This window comes from Podarcis liolepis (assembly GCF_965112155.1).
Source record: "Podarcis liolepis genome assembly, chromosome: 9".
Lineage (NCBI taxonomy): Eukaryota > Metazoa > Chordata > Lepidosauria > Squamata > Lacertidae > Podarcis > Podarcis liolepis.
The window spans coordinates 34,907,701-34,927,547 of record NC_139564.1 but is presented as its reverse complement, the minus strand read 5'-3'; the positions used below and the strand labels follow the sequence as shown (position 1 = coordinate 34,927,547).

The window sequence follows — 19,847 nt, the reverse complement described above, 5'->3', positions numbered from 1 at the left end:
AGTTTCTTTAATTTCTACAAGCAGCTGACAACCTAGGCTACAACTCTAGCTTAACCCCAATATATATATAGCAGTTCCTACAAAGCATTCATCAGCTGAAAAAGAAGAAGAAGCCCTATATGTCAATTCCGTGTTGATGTATACCTGCAATACTTGTTGCCTTTGTTGCTTTCTATTAAAAATGAATGCAGACATTCCCCTCTGCCGTTAAGAGATCTGTAGCTTTTAATCTAATTGCCAGTTGCCTTGAAGCCTTGAGCTGGTCAACAGAGACACAATGCTATCAGGGATAATTTGTCCTTCCTGTATTCCTGTGGCGTGATCTATACTGCTGTGCTGAGAAGGGTCCTTGTGGGTGTCAAATGCTGTTGCTGCTTCTAATGGAAATAAAGGGAGGGGTTAAGTAACCCCCACAAGTAAATAGATGTTTCTCTAAACGTAACTTTTAGTTTGCAAATGGCCCTGAGGCCAAGATGTCACGTCTGCTGGGGTAGGAAGGAAATAATAGGTCACTGGATAAACCATTTCCCATTTGAGTCATTTATTGATTGAAACCAACAAACTACAATTGTTCTGTTATAAAAGATTTTGTTTCGAAACATTGAAGCCTATTGTTGTATAACAGCCTGTGGTCTGTTCATGGCTGTTCGTTTGCTCTAATCTAGCTTTCCGCATCACATGCTATGTGCTTTGCAGTGACAAAGAATCATAAAGTTAGGTTAAGACCTCATAATCTAGTCCAATTCTTTGCCAATGCAAGTTGTCTACTACTTCACCATCCCTGATACATGTCCACCCAGCTTTAAAAACCTATAAAGAAGGAGAGTCTAACACCTTCTAAGGTTTGTCTTCTTCACTATCAAACTAAACATACTGCCTGGAAATTATTCCTAACGCTCATCTGAAATCCCTTTTCTTGTACTTTGAACCTGTTGTTTCAGGTCCTACCATTTGGAACAACAGAAAATAAATTTGCTCCATCCCGGGTGTGAGGGCCCTTTAGATATTTGAAGATGACTACATATTGCCTCTTAGGGATGCAGGTGGCTCTGTGGGTTAAACCACAGAGCCTAGGACTTGCCGATCAGAAGGTTGGCGGTTCGAATCCCCACGATGGGGTGAGCTCCCGTCGTTCGGTCCCAGCTCCTGCCCACCTAGCAGTTCGAAAGCACCCCTAAGTGCAAGTAGACAAACAGGGACCGCATTCTAGCGGGAAGGTAAACAGTGTTTCCGTGTGCGGTGCTGGTGCTGGCTCGCCAGATGCAGCTTCGTCACGCTGGCCACGTGACCCGGAAGTGTCTTTGGACAGCGCCGTCTCCCGGCCTCTTGAGCGAGATGAGCACGCAACCCTAGAGTCGGTCACGACTGGCCCTGACAGGCAGGGGTACCTTTACCTTTACCTTTGCATATTGCCTCTTAAGAGTCTCTTCTCCAAGACAAACACACCCAGCTCTTGCAACCTTTCCTCATAGAATTGTCTCCATATCTAGGGAACATATGCTGTCTGCTGCATATTTAGTTTGATCTAATATCAGCTGACATGTTTGATATCCAATTATATCAACAGGGCTGTAAGTCAGTACTTACAAGAGGCTGTATTCCTTAGTATGCCTGCCCAGAAGGATGTACTATTGAAATCAACAAATTGCTGTAAACCAGAGAAAGTGAAATTAATGGCACAGTGCTTATTCTCCATTAAGTTCAATGGGAGTTCAGTGTACATACTTTTATATTGATAAAGCCCAATGGCAGACAGAGTTGCAGCCATTTTGAACACTGGTTTTCCAGTGGCTTACACATATATGCAGCCAGAGTCTACGATGTAGGTGTTTACAGCATAATCACCCCAAGAGGGTCTTTGTTCTCCCATAGGAGAAGCCTTCGATTCCATCTGACATCAAACACTGTGTCCTGCCTGCTGCTTTGCTTCTACAATCATATATCTTCTAATGCTCCTCTAAGCTTCTAATGCACATTGCTTCTAACTCTTTACTCTAAACTCTGGCTTCATCTGTTGAGGAAGGGGCCCCAACCATTTGCTGTCTCACACTGAGACCCCTTGATCCTTTGTTGTCTTAATGGCCCACCTCCCAGGCTATGACCTCACAAAGAAAGCTAGTCTGACTTAATTAGCTATTACCACTTGCTGATTCCAGGGTATTAGAAGTGTCTAGCACATTGCTTAGCACCCCAAACCTTAATTAAATCCTAACATTTGCTCTTTCTAGAGATTATAATGATCTAGCACCAACAAACTCATAACAGTATGTTTTTTGGAATAGAGAATGGATTCCCTGTTACTTAAGTCCCCGAAAGCTGTATTTCAAAAAGCACTCAAAGGCACAGGTGCAAAAACGTTTCTACAATTTCCTCTTGGGAAGCAAGGTAGATGAAATGAACTTATACCACTTGCCATTTAGTTTTATCTCATTCTCTGACATCAGATCCATGGTGAGAGCTTAGTGTGGCAATGGAGATTGTGTGTTGTTTCCATCCCAGGAGGATGAATGCAGCATTATAGCAATCTCTGCCAAGCTGGTCTGGCTCAAAGTACTGCATTAGCAGAGTCTGGTGTTTGTGGCATATTGATACTCTTGGGATAACAGAGTAGCAACAAGCTTTTACTTTGGGAACACTGAAACAACTCTCTGCTATCAGATCGTCACTGCTTTAATATTTCACAAACTCCATAAACCTTGTTGGTCACTTACTAATTATGACATTCCCAGCGCCTTGCAATAAAATGCAAATTTGCATCACGTTAAGATATCCTAGGATTAGTTTCTATCCCCCCCCCCCCGTCTGAACTATGCCAACCTGGGCTGCTTTTATGTGGCAGTTTACTGTGGACTCATTGCTGCTCTTGCATGTAATTTTTTTGCAGCATCCACACAACATTGTGTTCATCAGAATGCCTTCTGCACTTAACGTTCTCATGGAAAATCTAGTAAATGAAAACAACAACCTGGAAATGGTAAATCAGGATCAAACGGGGAAGCAGGGAGCATGGGATGGTGTTTTGATGAGGTTGACATTGTATACTGTAGATGCTGCATTGAGTCAATAATAAACTGCCCTGTGGAAGTACATTTGGTGCTTGTCAGGATGAGAAGGATGTGAAACTTCTTGTTGTTAACAGAGAATGGCAAAATGGCAAAGCAAAGGCCATTTTGTATGGGGACATGATCATATTCTCTACCTCAGCTGTAGGAAGCTCTTTTCATTGCAAGGGCTGCATTCCCTTGTGGGGAATCTACTGGAGGCACATGCCAGAGATGAAAGTGGGTGAAGCATGGACCTCTGCAGAGAAGGCTACATTCTGGACAGAAATACACTGAAGGTTTCTCAATCTCTCTCTCTCTCTCTCTCTCTCTCTCTCTCTCTCTCTCTCTCTCTCTCTCCACACACACACACACACACAGTCAAGGAAGAAGCATTATCACAGTGCTAGAGAACATTCTAAAATCCTCTAGGCAAGTGAGCAGATGTGTTGGCAATAAAATTACATCATCTGGAGACAGCCTAGAAAAATGGACTTTATTATTATTAATAATAATTAAAATTCTGCTGTGTTTCTGCTTCAGTTGCCATTCTCAGTGGGGTCCAGGCCCAGCTATAACAGAGACTTGAACTGAATCCCAGCTCCAGTATGCTCACTATGATTTACTAAGTTCTTTTGTGTATGTGATTTGTGGGGCCGCAACTGGCAAATCTTAACTGTACCATATTTCTATTACAGGTCATATAACTAACAGAAAAGATATGGAAGGTGTGTTGGGAGCAAAAGAGCGAGAGATTTAAGTGTTAGATTTTAACAGCTGGACTGGCTAAGCAAAATTTTTTAAAATTGTAGTGGGGATAATAGTTAGTGCTCCCACTTCAGTATGAATCACCCTTCTTAAAAGGCTTCCATGTCTAACACAGTCAAATTCATTTGTTCTGCTGAAGAGATCTGTGTGCAGAGAACTTGTCTCTCAGATATACATGGGTAACATAGATTTATACCGAAGCTAATTTTTTTTTGCATAACACATCATTCATATAAAACAGGCATTGTTATAGGAATGCACAGAATGATATTTCTGATTTGTGTCATACAGTTCATGTGATGAAAGCCTGAGCAATGTTGTTTAAAGGCCCAATTCACATGCTGCCTTTCTTGCATGGTCCACAACCCATGCCATCCTGCCAATGCGGTTCTTCTTTACTAATATTAACTTCCTGCACTGATGTGGGGCTGGAACATGCCACAGTGGCCTCCACTTTGCAAAAACAAAATTAGAATTGGGCCACAGGGTGCATGTAGGCATCATGCCCTCCATTTTGTGCTTAAAGGACTAGTTTCAAGAAATCATAGACTTGTAGAGTTGGAAGAGTTGATTACATGTCCAAAGCTGATGGAAATGTCTTATGGCATTCCTTTAACATAATCCAACCCAGAGCTGGTTGAAAAGTTCCTAGAAACTTCCATCTGTATCAGCTTTTGGCTCATACACTCCTGCACAGAAGGCTATCACCTTCAGTGAATATGCAAGGATTATGGACCGCTCTACCTGTAATGGCTAATGATGGGTGATTTGTCTAGAACTGGGCTCAGGAAACTAAGAAAGTAATCCTAATCCACCTGATCTTTGCTGTTAGGATATGGTTGAGGTGCCTGTCCCCTGAACTCTGCTGGCCTCTGCTACCACAGAGGTTTGTGTTGGACTCACAGAAAGTAAAGTGAGTGGAAAATTACAGCCAGCTATGCTCCTTGTGGTGATGGCAAGAATAGGGTCCCCAAGATGCCTTATACACTACTCCATCTACCTCAGGGTGGTCCAACACACAGCCTGAGGGCCACATGTGGCCCTTGAGACCTTTTTTGTGGCCCTTGGCAACATTTGAGGACACTGTGCTTTCCCGAAGCCAGGAAAGCAAGGTACTGGGCTTTAAGAAGCTATGAGGGCTTTGGCAGGGGTCTAGAGTCCTCTAGCCTTCTTACCAAAGCCCAGTTAGTGTTCCCCCAGCTTTGGGAAGGAGGTGGGAAGGCTCTAGGACCCTATCAGAGCCTCATGTCTCCTTCCTAAAGCCCTGGACCTTATCTGACTTTGCGAAGGCAGTGCAAGGGCTGGGTGGGTGGGTGAGTCAGTTTTTGGCTTCACTCCTCCCGCCAAATACAACATGATAGTGTGTGGCCTGCAGGTTCCTTGTCAAAGTACTTTGTGGCCCACTTGCTATGAAAAGTTGAACCACCCTGACCTAGCTCAGTATTTTCTACACAAACTGGCAGTAGCTTTGCAAGGCTTCAGGCAGGGGACCTTCCCACCTGAAGTTGCCAAACATTTAATTTGACAGCTTTCGTATGCAAATCATGTGCTCTACCACCAAGCTACAGGCTTTCCCTTAAAGGGGATTGAATTAGATGGACCCTTGGTGTGAACCAGCAAGACAAACAAGAGTCTTTTCTTAAAAATGTAATGTATGAAGAGACTCTTGAGCAGCTCACATTTGCTAATTTATTTGCCAGACACAAATGGGTCAGACAATTCATATCTCAAGTTTATCTCCTCAAGCAATAGCCGGTGTTTGTTATTATTGAGAAGGGTTTAATCTCCTTAGGTGAGAGATGGTCTGAGGTTGTCCGTGTTGCCCCAGGTTAGAGATGGGGTGGAAATGATTGTCGGGCTTGTTTGTTTCTGACTATTTGCCTGCTGTAGGGCTGGTATATAAGTATTGGTTGTTGAAAGTTCAAGTGTTTTATTGAAGTAGGAAATGAGTGACTGGCGTGATGTAGTGGATGTTTGAAGAGTATGATTGCCGAGTGAGTGTATTATTACATACGAGGACACTTTTTGTTTTGTAATACTTATTGCCATCTGATGCAGTATCTTGAGGTTTGTTTTTAATGATTTGCTTTAGGTTTTTATTTTACTTATGGATACTTATCCTACTTTAAATGCATATTTTTAATACTATTAACAGTAGCAGTTGTAATGAATATAGAAGTTGCATCTTCTTGTAACATGTTTATTTTTGTTGAGTTGTAAATTGTTTAAAGATATCTTGAAATATAAAGCTGTACACAAGTTTGGTAAAGAAATAGCAACAAATAATTTGAGACAACAGGAAGGCAAACCATACCTAGCAGTTGCCACCCCCTTTTTGTAGTGAAGTTCATTCCAAAGATAATTATGAAACAGGTGTTTTAAAAGAAGCAACTTTATTATGAGTGAACCCTGGTGCTGAGATAGCGTTTAGAACCCATGCGCTTGAAGAAAGAAGCTTCCCTGCTCTGTGCTTTCACTTCATCAACTTCTCTTTTCCAATTATAGCTTAGATTCCAATATCTGTCCTTAAAAAAGAAACACTTATGTTGTGTAATTCCACATCATTAATTTAAGTACAGTCTGTTCTAAGGATGGATGAATCTGTTGCTTTTAGTTTCTCTCAGTTCAGAGGCATCAGCTTGTGAGGGTGATGGGGGGGGAGGGAGGGAACCGACATCAAACAACATTGCAACATTCTGATGTCATGCGTGTGATGTCAGGACATTGGGAGGAGCCGAGGCAGAGCTGAACACAGTGGCCGCACAGCTCAATGGCTGGCGGCTGCTCCTCTTTATTGTCTCCTCTTTATTGGTGCCGGCATCAGCAGTAAGTGGCTTTGACCCTCCTTCCCCCATCACATTGCCATTGTCAGCATGAAAAGTCAGCACGAAAATTTGTAAGCATTTTTCATGCATATTCATCCCAACATACGTATATTTGCAGGTGACGTCCACTAATACAATAGATTTTTGTATGTTATTTCCCCTGACATACAGAGTGTGTGTGCACTTTCTCCTAATATACACATTTTTGTATGAATTCCTTGGCTTGAGAACTGCATTACAAAATTCAGAGAAGGGTGACTGTTGCAGCATACCTGTGTTTTCACTCATGGAAAGGTTAAGGAAGTGCAAAATAGGTAAAAAAAGGGTAAAGGTAAAGGACCCCTGACAGTTAAGTCCAGTCACGAACGGCTCTGGGGTTGTGGCACTCATCTCGCTTTACTGGCCAAGGGAGCCGACGTTTGTCCACAGACAGTTTTTCTGGGTCATGTGGCCAGCATGATTAAGCCGCTTCTGGTGAAACCAGAGCAGTGCACGGAAATGCTGTTTACCCTCCCGCCACAGTGGTACCAATTTATCTACTTGCACTGGCGTGCTTTTGAACTGCTAGGTTGGCAGGAGCAGGGACCGAGCAACGGGAGCTCACCCCGTCGTGGGGATTCGAACCACCGACCTTCCGATTAGCAAGCCCTAGGCTTGTATTAAATTGTTGAACCAACCAAATTTGTTTCCCATCCCATCTCTTCAGTGTCTTGAAATCAAAGCATGATCCATAAGAAAATTAACTCTTGTCTTGAACTCAGTGTTTCAAGAATTCTTTTCAAGTGAGCTTTCTTATAATGATTTCAAAGGAATCATTTATATGGAAGGAATGTGAGACTACTTTTGTTTTTTAATGGATTTCTATAAAGCTATCCAACACTTATTTTAAGGGATGGTTTCATAATGATCATCAGTACTTTATGCTATAGTGTTTGGTACCCTCAGAAATAAAGGAGGTGACTCTGTTTGAAGAATCAACTCAAAACTTGCATTGAATTTGGTGGCAGTTCTGAGCTGTACTGTTTTGGGGAAACGAACTGTCATCCTTTTAACTCCAGGGGGCAGCATTGCACTGTGAGTAGGTCCTTCCTTCAAGTAACTCCGTAACAGGAATACAGAAAAATGAGCTGAGCATCCCCTCCCCCGCTCCTTCAGAGGCAGACTATTGGTGAGGACAAAGAGAATGAAAAGGTTTCGTTACACTGGCCAGGCCTGAAGTATGATGATTCATTGGGTTTAATATAAAATAATTAGAATCCTCTAGGAGGTCCATCAATACACCTCTTTTGGTATTGACGGTCATTCCAACCTTCTGCTTTTGAGGCTGGGTTTCCTGTCATATTCTTCTTCCTTTCCCTTCATTCTGTGCAATTCAGGCCGTTGGACTGCTCTCAACAACATGTTTAAAAAGGCTAAAATAGCTGTGAATTATGCTCCCAGTTCAGTTGTGATGACTGCAGCTGAGCTATATTTCAAGACACGTCAGAGAAGCAGGACAAGGCTCTAGAGAATTATGAAACTTCTGTTTTTTCTCATGCCAGGCTCAGTGGTACCCCTCCAATTTCCCTTGCTGCGAAGCTAAGCAGCTGTTTGTTTTTATATTTTAAGAACTTCCTTGGCTTTGCAAGGTCCCATGTTTCTCAGCTTTGAAGCATTTGCCAAACAGGTGGGGTCATGTTCAAACACGCGTGTGAGATTAATCTGGCCACCCTTCCAAATGCCACTTCAAGGATTTCAAGGCTACCACTATTATTAACAATGTAAGATTGTTCAATTTTGTATTGCACATCTTGACATTAATTTGCCTTCAGAACAATCCCATAAGGTGGGTCATAAGTATTTCAATTTAACAGAAAATGGAGGCTGAAACCTAACTCTGAGAATAATAATTTAACACTGATACAGCATCTAACGTTTTCAAAAGGATATACACCTAGGTTAAAACGATAAAACAGCCCCTTCCGGTAGGTTCATAATCTGGTAGACCCAAAACAAAGATGGTCAGTGGATGGGAAGAGGAAAGCAAGCACTGGGGCAGCTGCTCCTTCAGTGGCTGTTCAATTGAGCCAGGATTGGGGGGGGGGGCAGTTATGCATTGCTGAGAATGAGGATTTGCATCACCCAAAAACAGGGGACACCAATTTGCTTAAGATGTGCAGGTGTTATTTTATAGGCATGCACAAAAACTTAGAAATAATTGCTGTAGTTTAAATAAAAACACAATGTATCTCACAGTAGTGAGGAAGCCACCAGGTGATTTGTGTGCCTGCTCACTCTGTTGACCAGGTCCTGCTAATTGTTGATGGGCAACTTCAAAGCCCTTGCTCTCCTTTTTATGCTTCCTTATCTTTCAACCAGACTCGGACCAGACTGCCCCCAAGCAGAAGACATCTTCAGACAGAGGAACTGGCTGGTCCCCCCCCTCCTTCCATTATGTTCTTCTAGAGAGGCAGGAGGTGCAGCCTCCTTGTGGCCCAAAGCCTATCTTCCCTCAGCTCTGCATCCTTAGTTAACAGGGAGTTGCAGAAGAGTGTTCTTTCACATGGGATGTGAGGAAGTCAGGTCCCCGCAGTAACTCCTTCTCTGGCTGATAGATCGTGAGATAGCAAGGGCCATGTGGCAATCTAATGACTGAGCCCATGGTTTGACCCCAGGTTTTAGCATTCCAAGCTGATGTCCACATTGTCATAAGAGATTGGCCCAAAGGTATGTTAGTATCTAGTCTAAACCACGAATGTTGAAATGATATACTAGGCTATAAGCAACTGTGTCTGTTCTTGGGAACATCATCATGAATAGTACAGTTGCACCTAAGATAACTATATCCATAGGATGAAGGGATGCTAGATATTTCTGATGTGATGTTACACACAAGGCACTCTAGACCAGATGGAGGTGCCTGTACTTTCCAACTTCAGGCATAATTTAAAAGTATATTTACAGTACAAATAAGTCTTAATGAGGATCAGTCTGTTTGCATGTGATGGTGAGATCAAGACAAGCTGTGAATTCTGATGTGTCGCCTCTGTCCATGCTTAATTAATGATCGTGCTGGAAATGTCTATGTTCGGAACTGTTTTATTTAGAAATCATTAAAAACAGGAAAGGGCATGATTTCTCTTTTTGGCTTCGGTATATGCAGCGATGCTAATACCAGGTGCTCAGACAAATGAGTAACTGAACAGGCCGAACACACGGCAGTTGGGTCTTAAGCGTTTTGTCTCCATTTCTGAGCATGGGTGTGAAGGGAATCTTGTCATGTACGAAAGGCTCTTCCCATGATTTGGAAGTCAGATCATGCCTATATGTGTCACACAGAATTCCTTTTACAGACTTTCCTCCCATGCATGGATGGAAGTGGGACTGAGCCAGTAGCGGATGCGATGGCAGGGTTGGGTCAGTGGACACAGCTCTACTCTCTGGATGTAAGAAGACATAGTTGGTTGGTTGCCTGCTTCTTCCTGCATTTATCACACACAGCAGTGTTTCCATTCTACAATAAATTACAGTATAATGCCCTTAGCATGCCATTTACCTTGCTAATGTTGCCTTGAGGCCTATTTCATAAGGTCAAGAAGAGTAACAATGGGGAAAAAGACAAAAAGGAAGATAATGCCCCTGTGATGCACTGACTGTTTCCTGAACCAGTTTTCATCATAAGCCCTCTTTAGGTGTTTACCTGAACATGCTGAAGTTAAAAGTGTGTGCAAAGATCTAGAAGGGGCTTCCACATGTGTTCAGCTGAATGAGTTTTAAAGTCCCTACAGCACTGGAAATCCTGGCTTATAAATGGCCATAGTGTTGTTGTTGTTGTTGTTGTTGTTGTTGTTGTTGTGCTCTTATCCTTCTTGCAGGTTTCTCATATCTACTTGATTCCAGTTTTTCCATGATCTTGTCTCTCTCTCACACTCATCTACAAATAATCAAGCAACAAAAGATTTTTTTAAACTGTTTGAGCACAAGAATGCATATGGCAGGGCAGGAAAGACCAATATAAAGATTAATTGTTCCAGGCTGTTGGAATTTAACATGACTGCACAAGGTGAGACAGTTCAATTATTTAATCATAGTCCTGCTTTCAGCTTCGAAGGGCAGGAATATAGCAATTGTGCTTCCATTTCTATTTAATTTATATGAGTTTTGGAACCCAACCCTATTGCTCTCCCAAAGGAGGAGTGATGCAACATCTTATCATGGAGAGTAGGTTTGTTGTCACACATTTGGATCTGGAGTCTTATAAGTTAGCTAGCCCCATGAGAACTCCTCAGTAGTCAACACTAGCTGTTTTTGAATATCTTCTTCTTCACCTGCCTGTCACCCTAAGGTCCTAAAAATGAAACATTAAAAGCAATGTAGAAACTCATGATTATGAAGATTACAGTCACAAAAATAGAGGTGGTCCTTAAAATACCTCTTAAGTGTCAAAGACCAGGTGTATATTCAGAATTTGCTGAATCCTATATAATGTTGTATAATGCACATCTATAGAAGTATACAATAAATTCAAACTCAGAATGGTGTTGGGCTTGGCTATTTATGGATTCGGAAGCAATAATGTTCTTTTGCATGACACAATTTGACATCAGAGTGTAATGTAGAGGCAGTCATTCCTCCCCTCCTTTCCTTGACTGAAGATAGAAGCTCAATTTATACATTACTGGCATAGGAACTAATTTCCATTCCTGCTCCAGTACTGTCTAGCTGAAGACACAGGATGGGCAGGATAAATTATATGGTCCCTTCCTTTGCAAGTGTCACTCAGGTCTCATGAGCCTTTTCAGATGTCCTGAGTATCACCAGGTGACAAATTATTTTACCTCACAGTGTGTGATTTGAGCCCCTTTATCCTGCACCAAGAACAGCTTTTGGGGCTAGACTAGAAACTTACCTCAGAATAACAGTGTGTTCATAAGTTCAAAAACCACAGGGTTTTGACAGGAAGAAATCCATCTACTGTCTATTTAAATTCTGAACATACTGTAAGAATCTGAAAAGAAATAGACTGTACAATTTGGAACCAATTGAGAATCTGCAGACAGCCTTTACAATGTTATACTGAGTCACTATTAAGAGGATGAAATGAGTGTTTTACATTTGGCAGTGAATAATCAGGAGGAAAAAAAGGCAAATCTACCATTTCAGTGGTTCCATTTAGGCTTCATGGAAATCTGTTTCCAAGTCTCAGCACAATCAGGGTTTTAAGGCATTTTCCTGTGCGGCTCTTTTGTCTAAGAGAATCACCAGCAAACTTTCCTCATCTGTTTACCTGTAGCATTTTACCTGGAGGTTTTGGCATCTCAGTGAATCTGATGGATCAATCTACATTCAACTTGGGGGCACTGAGTCTTTTGCTGAATCTCTGTGGTAGGGAAGATAAATCCTATTAGTCAGCCCACTGTACTGTGGTGGCAGTTTCCTTTGAGCCTCTTGGCAATATAGCATTTACTTTAAAACTGTACATCACATCAGAATCCATTGAGAGCCATTATTTGTCTGGCAGGATATTTATAAAAGGCAGCATTAGTTGTAGGCCTTCATCAATACGTTTTCCTCTTATTGATGCTCAACCAGGCCAGTCACTTTGAAATATTTTAATGTAATATGCCACTTCAGGATATCATGAATATTTCTATCACTGCTTGATGTGATAACTTGATGAAAATCAGTTCCGAATGGAACAGCAGGAATGGGTGTGGGTGCCTCAGTTCACTGCTGAATCAGGAATAACATGAATATTTGTTTGTGAAGCCTAGAATATGGTTCTATCCCTAGTGAAGTGACTAGATTTCATATCTGAGGAGCTTATTCTTGCCATTCATTCACCTTTCTGCCTTATCTGAGGTGTTCCAAGTTTAGGGATGGGTGAATCTGCCAATTTTTGTTTCTCTCAGTTCTTCATTTCCCCTCAGTTCTCCACACTTCCTCATCAGTTTGTGATTTTTTAAATAAAGTCCTCACCAGCATTTTAGTGCAAATTTATCATTATATACACATCTTTGCAAACTAATTTCAATAAAGCAGTTTTGTATGTTACTTTCATGAATATATGCATTTTTGTGTATACGTTACTTTAGTATTTGGTATTTTGTACACAACTCCTGGCTATGGAACTGCATTGCAAAAATCAGAGAAGTACGAATTTTGAACCATGGCTGTGTTTCTTCCCCATCCCCTGCCTGTGTCATGATATCAATTATAAAAACAACAACAAAAGTAAACTGAAGCCTCATAGCAGTATTTGGCCATTATAAGGGCCCCAACTGAACTTTCACCACCCTGAAAAGTCAAGTTTAGGGACAAACTTTAGACATTTTGTGATGATTCTCTCTCTCTCTCTCTCTCTCTCTCTCTCTCTCTTTCTCTCTTTAAATTGAAACACAGTCTGGGAAGGCATCTTAACCCTTGCACCCCCTAAACATTTTTCAATTCAAAATTGGCCTCACCTGTTCTTTTTCATACATAAAGTCAGGTGGCAATTGAACTCTGATAAGTGTAGGGACAGCTGAACTTTGCAAAATAAAGATGTCAGAAGTAAGTTCCATTTGGTTCAATGGGCTGACTTCCAGATAAGTGGGTGTATCAGATTGTGGTGTCTGAACCTCTGAAAAGATGAAGTGTTATTTCTGGCAATGAATCATACTGAGAATGTGTACATGGGTCTCTGAGGTAGCTAAACAGGTGAAAAATGAAGAAACAACATCTAGGCAGTTTAAGCTTTGAGTTTATACCCAGACAGGCTTTGGCATGTTTTAAAGAACAGTTCATCCAATGGAGCAGATTATTGTCCTCACCTGCGTCATGAATCTACAGAGTGGCCTTTGGGTGTGGAATTTTCTCTCATCCTCAATGTCTTTACAATGGAAATGGTAGAACTATCATTTACCCTTCTATGAAATGGGAACAGTTCCTTAATACACACACACTGCTATAAGGAGGAAGATGATAAATATTTTATAATCATTATCAAAGTTCAAGTTCTGTGGTAAATACCCATGATGAGCTGTAGCTGTATATTCTTGTATTCCCTTAAACCAGGGTGGGGAACCTGTGGGACTTCAAATGTTGCTGAACCACAACTTTCAACACGCCTGACCATTGGCTATGCTGGCTGTGGCTGGTGGGTGCTGGAGTCTGATAACATATGGACAGACATAGGTTCCCCAGCCCTTCCTCAGACAAATTAATTTCAGAATTCGCTTTCATTTAGTATTCCCACAAAACTCTTGGTCAAGCATGAAAAGGCCACATGTAAATAATCCTGGCTACATTTATATTCAAATGAAGAAAATTAAAATCTGTAGAAGTGTATAGTCATTTTCAAGTCCAGTTTTGTCATCTATTTTATTTTTTTATTATTGTGGTCTTAAAAGTGTAGCTGGCCCCTGAATTTGCACTATCTCTTTTATTTTGTCAAAATGGAGGTCTCAGGTCTCCTTTGAAAGGTAACATTTGCTCTTTTTTTATTTAAACTCATTAGAATATAATTTTAGACTGAGTAAGTCATTTTTCACCAGTGAAGGTGACAAAGTCATTTGTGCTTTAATTTTTTTAAACTATTAATCTGTGGCAGCTGGTGAAACGGGGGGTTGATATGATTAACCTGAGCAATCATTTATCTTCCTGCAAAATTAATGTGGAGTCTTAACTTTAGCTTTTGAATATTGATTTAGCCTCATAGGAAATGAATTAATAATCGACTATACCTGTTGTAGTTATGATAAATATTACCTACCTGCTTCTGTTAAAAAGGCATTTGTATGTTGGCTACTATATTCGTTTACAGTGTTCTGAAATGTTCAGGTACTATATCCCCAGTGTCGTGATCTTTTCACCTGCAGGGGCCCAATGTGGAATTGTGGATATGCTACTTTGCAGCATGGCTCTTTGCCTCCACGTATGTTATCCCTGCATATTTGCAAATAAAGCACATAGTATAAAGAAAATCCAAGTCTCTAGTACTCCCTCATCCAAAGTTCTACCTCTTTAACTCCACACCATTTGGAGGACAGAGGAACATCAAAGGAGAGATTCAGAACTCTCTCTTTGCTAGGGATGAGTGAAATGTGTCAGATTTGGTTTCTCTCAGTTTCTCATTCTTCCCATCTTTAAGTGCAGTTCTCCACATTTCCACACTTTGTGATTTTTCTCCTCCTCCTCATGAAAATCACCAGCATTTTACTGAGAATTTCTCCTAATATACACATTCATATACAATGTTTCCTAATATACATATTTTTCCAAAGTGATCTCCCTTAAATAATGCACCATTTTCACTAATATATGCATGTTTATGGACACTTTACCCCCATGTATGCATTTTTGCACCTGTTACTTGGCTGGGAACTGCATGGCAAAATTGAGATAAATGCAAATCTCAAAGGATGGTTGCGTTTTGGTTTTTGTACTGTGGTACCTCAGGTTACATACGCTTCAGGTTACAGACTCCGCTAACCCAGAAATAGTGCTTCAGGTTAAGAACTTTGCTTCAGGATAAGAACAGAAATCAGGCTTCGGTGGCGCGGCAGCAGCAGGAGGCCCCATTATTTAAAGTGGTGCTTCAGGTTAAGAACAGTTTCGGGTTAAGTACAGACCTCCGGAACGAATTAAGTACTTAACCTGAGGTACCACTGTATTGGTTCAGAAAGTGTGAATTAGGTAGATTTGCCTTTAATTGAGAAGTGAAACCAAATGTATCCTCCATTCCCTACTCTTTGCTCCCTCTTGTTTTTAAGTCAAATACAAACTGCATGTCACCACACACTCCTCTCCTCCCTGACCCCATGCTGTATCCTCGGAGGGTGCAGGCAGGGAGAGGAAGATGCACAGCACAACGTTGGCATGTCATTCATTGCTTGCATCAGCTGCTGCAGTGAAATAAGAGCAAGGGAATAAATAGCAGCAGCAGCAGTTCAATGCCTCTTGTAACATCCAATTTGGCTCTCAAAGTGTTGCAAGGTCTGGTAAGCATTTCTTCAACCTTATTTGTTCAACAGGCTAAAACTGCAAGCCCTGTGTGCAACCATAGGAGGAGCATCTGATCTTAGTCAGCCACAGGTTTCCATGGCACCAGGTTATCCTGTCCCTCTTGCCTTCTTCATTTCTTTATTGCCTTCAAATCTGACTTGCGAACGTATCTATGAATTGTTTCTGACAATGTGCCAATGGCCAACCTACACACAAAAAACTTGTGATTTTTCTTTTAATAGACGATGAGCTGTTGAGCAAGTTCACTCCTCCAGCATTCTACTGTTTACATTGCTTGACAGCTTACATGAGCAGGTTTATCTGGCTTACGTTTTCTGCTGATGCATCACTGGTCTCTAAAGCTTAGAGAGGGGCAGCTCCCCCTTTTTTTAAAGCCTGAGGGCCACATTGAGTGATGGCCACCCTTCTGAGGGCTGCATGCCAGCAGCTGGTGCGGCCAAAGTGGAAGTGGCCACATGCACACAGATATCTCTCTCACAGGCAGGCAGGCAGGCAGGCGCGTGTGCACACACACACACACACACACACACACACACACACACACACTTAGCTGAGGAGGACTTGCATGCCAGCAGAAGAGGGGAGCTCCAATGTTTCCCCTCCTCCTTACAGCCATTTCTCCCTCTGATGGGGCAGCATTGCAAGAAAGTTTTAGGGTTCTGGAAACAGGAAGGGTTTTTTCCTGTTTCCCTAGCTCAAAGACTGTCTTGCATTCTGAAAGTGGTTCTATCGTTAGCCTCCTTCTCTGTCAGGTCCTCCTTGGTCCTGCTCCCTTAGCCAGCATTACAATTCCTCTGTTTCCTTCCTGGACCCATTACAGTCCCCCCATCCTCTTTGTTTCCTTTGCCCAGGATTAAAGGTTGTCTCTTCCTTTCTCTCCTTCTGCATTGCAAAAGCTTGTTTCAAAGGTAATCATGCTAGCTTACTTCCCTCCCTCTTTAATTAGGGTTTCTTTGAGTTATAAAAACAGAAGGATCTGAGAAACAAGAGTGCCCTACACATAGTGGTTAAAAGATTGATCCAAACCCAAGAAGTTATAAAACAAGTTTATTCTTAAACTGAATGCAGTGTAAACAGAGAGTGCATGGAAAATACCCTAAAGGGTTTCTGCAAAAATAAAAAATGGATCAGCTCTTTATGAAGGGAGGAGTTTAAGCTCATCTCAATTTTGGTTTAAACCATCCTGAAGAAAGTCCACTGTATTTCTCTTTAGAAACTGGATAAGCTTCATGTGCCATTCATAGACACAGAAACAGAGTTCTGTAGCCTCTGTCAACCTGGTGCCCTCCAGATTTTTGGGACTGCAAACTCCCAGCAGCCCTGTCTGGAGGGCACTTGGTTAGAAAAGGCTGGTCTACAAATTCTTTCCTTTTCCATTTTTGTATTTTGGATGACAAACATAGTGTAATGGTTCTAGGGGTTGCTCGTGCGTAAACAGGTGCCTATCTCCCTGGCTGGGTGCAAACACCTGGCTGGGCTGCCAAAGTGAACCTCTTCTGTCCGGACAGCCACTCACCCGTGGCTGACTCAATCGCTGGCAGAATCCGTGAGTGGGCGTTTCTTAAACTTCTTCCAGCAAAGAAGTTCTTTGACGCCTAGTCTCCGCCTAGTCTCCCTGCGCGAAAGCCTTCTGCGCAGGGAGGGTGTGGGCAACGGAGGACCGCTACTCTCCCCGCTGGTCCCAGGCAAGGAGTCATGGGACCGCCTCGCCACTTCCCCCACCTGCCCCCCTTCTCCACTGGTGCTACGCTGATTCTCTTCCCCAGAAGATGGGCTGCTCCTCCCGATCCCTGGACGCTCTCTGGAATCCCTCTGGCTTTTGCGCTTCCCCTCCAGTACTGATGGCAGTTCCCTGACACATAGCTTTGGGTATCTTGCCATTCTAACCTTTTGAAGAAGCACAGGATTTTGCCTGATAATTTTGCTACAAGAGAATACTTTTCAATTTTGACACAAAGGGTAGAGATGAAACAAAACATTATTACTTTTTAACTTTTGGAAACTTTTCTCTCTGCTTTTTCAACCTTTTATTTTTGTTGTGGCCAGCAGTTACTGAAGCAAACATTGTTGAACGCACGCTATGATGCAAGATCAATAATGTGTATAGGGTACCAAGCCAAAGAAACTCAATATTTTGTTGTTGCTTTCCCCCTCGTCACTCTTCAGTCAACAGCAAAAAATATTCCCCCAAAATCTGAGGAATAAGCAAAACACATATTTGTTCATTATTCTCACCCTGTGCTGCTCACAAATAGTATTCAGTCCTTAAGAACCAGTTAACATTTTGTTTTGTTTTGTTTCTAGGCTTTCTCTCCTGCAAAGATAAGGAAGGAAGGTATTTTGAGCACCATTTCAATAATGCATCAGAAACTGTGTTGTTTTGTTTATCTTGCTTTCTTAATTTGGTAATTGTAAAAGCTGTCCATGCTCACGGGTGGTAACAAATTACTGTAATGAAGCGGCACTGAAACAGATAGCTGCAATTTATATTTTACTAGTGCTGGCTTTATCCAACGGGGGAGCATTTCAGCCTTCCAGGATATTCTTCATAAATCACACAATACCCATCCACAGAACACAAAATGGTTGCATATTCATTCTCTTGGCAGATATGGGGGAATCACATGCTGTATATGAATGGTGTTGCACATATTGGCAGAAAAAATCATATTGGCACATTCTACATTGCTCCAATGTACATCCAGTGTGATGTAAATACATTATATTTTTTCAGCTACTGCTTTTCACATTTCCAGCTCTGTGCTAAAGGACGGGACTCAAATATAATTTTGCAATATGAAAATTCCAAAACATGTTCAAATCAGGCACACAGGCAAACCTAGGATAAACTGGTGGGAATCACTTGCACATCACTGGTTTTAAGATGGTGCTATTAGTGTGTGAATCTTCAATGTTTATCCATAGAAATTTTGAACATAGCATTACCTGCAAATAGTGAAGCATTCTGGCATTAGGTGTCGATTCGAGCCCAATTTTCACACCAAAGAGCAGAGGGAAGCTATTTAGGTTATTTAGAGCATGGGTAGGCAAACTAAGGCGCGGAGCCCAGATCCGGCCCAATGGCCTTCTAAATCCGGCCCACGGATGGTCCGGGAACCAGCATGTTTTTACATGAGTAGAATGTGTGCTTTTATTTAAAATACATCTCTGGGTTATTTGTGGGGCATAGGAATTCATTCATTCCCCCCCAATATAATCCAGCCCCCCACAAGGTCTGAGGGACCGTGGACTGGCCCCCTGCTGAAAAGGTTTGCTGACCCCTGATTTAGAGGCTTGTACCATATTGTTGGGAAAGGGATGGGTCAAAAAGTTTTTCTGGCTCCATTTATTTATATCTAGCAATTCCTTTGGGGTTTCCAGTTCATGAAACCTAAACAATTGTGTGAGCTGGCCCAGTCAGTGAGATTTAGCTACCATTCTTGCTTTAAAAAAATAATTACACAAATGCATGAATGATAAGGCTATCAATTGCTACTAGCCACAATGGCTATGTTCTATCAGTGTCATAGCATGCATTGCCAGTGCCTGGGCAAGGAAAGGATTGCGAACCCTAACCTCATTGAGGATGTCATGTAGGACAGGCTTTTCTCACTGCACCCCTGCTACAGCTGTTTCTCATGGAGTTTGCCTGCTGGCTCCTGCATTCAGCCTCTCAGCTTGGCGAGCTCCTGATGGGACAGTGGCTGGAGCTCCTTGGCAGGCTTGGTGGAGTCCCGGTGGCACTGGAGCCACAGATGCAGTCTAGGAGGAGGGCAGCAGAGAGCAGGCTGAGGCGCTGAGTGCAGCCCTTCTGTGGCCATCTCTCCTTGGCTGCACAGTTCGAGGGCGGGTGCCAGAGGGTCCTGGAGAAGTGGTCTGCTCTTCTTTCTGCAGTCCCACTCTGGGGTGCCTACCCAAGAACACACACCAGGAGGGAGGCCACGGAGAAGGATTGACACAGGCCAGGAAGCGTCTGGGCTCTGGCCAGCAGGAGTTCCGCCCAGGGGCAGGCATTCCTTTGCTGGCTGTGAGGAGAAGGAGCTGTCGCTACAGCCTCGAAGGCCCAGATCTGGTGAGGCTCACCTCCCCACAGCTCTGGAAGGCAGCAGCCAAGCAACTTCAGTGAGAGAGCCTGTTGTGGGGGTTCTGGGTTGTGTCCCCTCAGAATTTTGTGCCTGGGGCCATGGGCCCCCTCACCCCTATGCTACACCACTATGTTCTACCTCCC

The 19,847-nt window shown here is 42.4% G+C and overlaps 1 long non-coding RNA gene across 1 annotated transcript in view; it reads right to left on the bottom strand.

Moving 5' to 3' along the window:
* Positions 1-6,240: 6,240 nt before the first annotated feature.
* The window catches only part of LOC310714658, a 42,151-nt gene continuing 28,544 nt past the window's right edge, over positions 6,241-19,847 (bottom strand). Inside the window, exons 4-7 of the long non-coding RNA XR_014529932.1 lie at positions 17,855-17,933; positions 14,367-14,539; positions 11,523-11,621; positions 6,241-6,329 (exon numbers count right to left, since the gene is read on the bottom strand). This is a non-coding gene — a long non-coding RNA (uncharacterized lncRNA). The remainder of the gene's footprint in view (positions 6,330-11,522; positions 11,622-14,366; positions 14,540-17,854; positions 17,934-19,847) is intronic.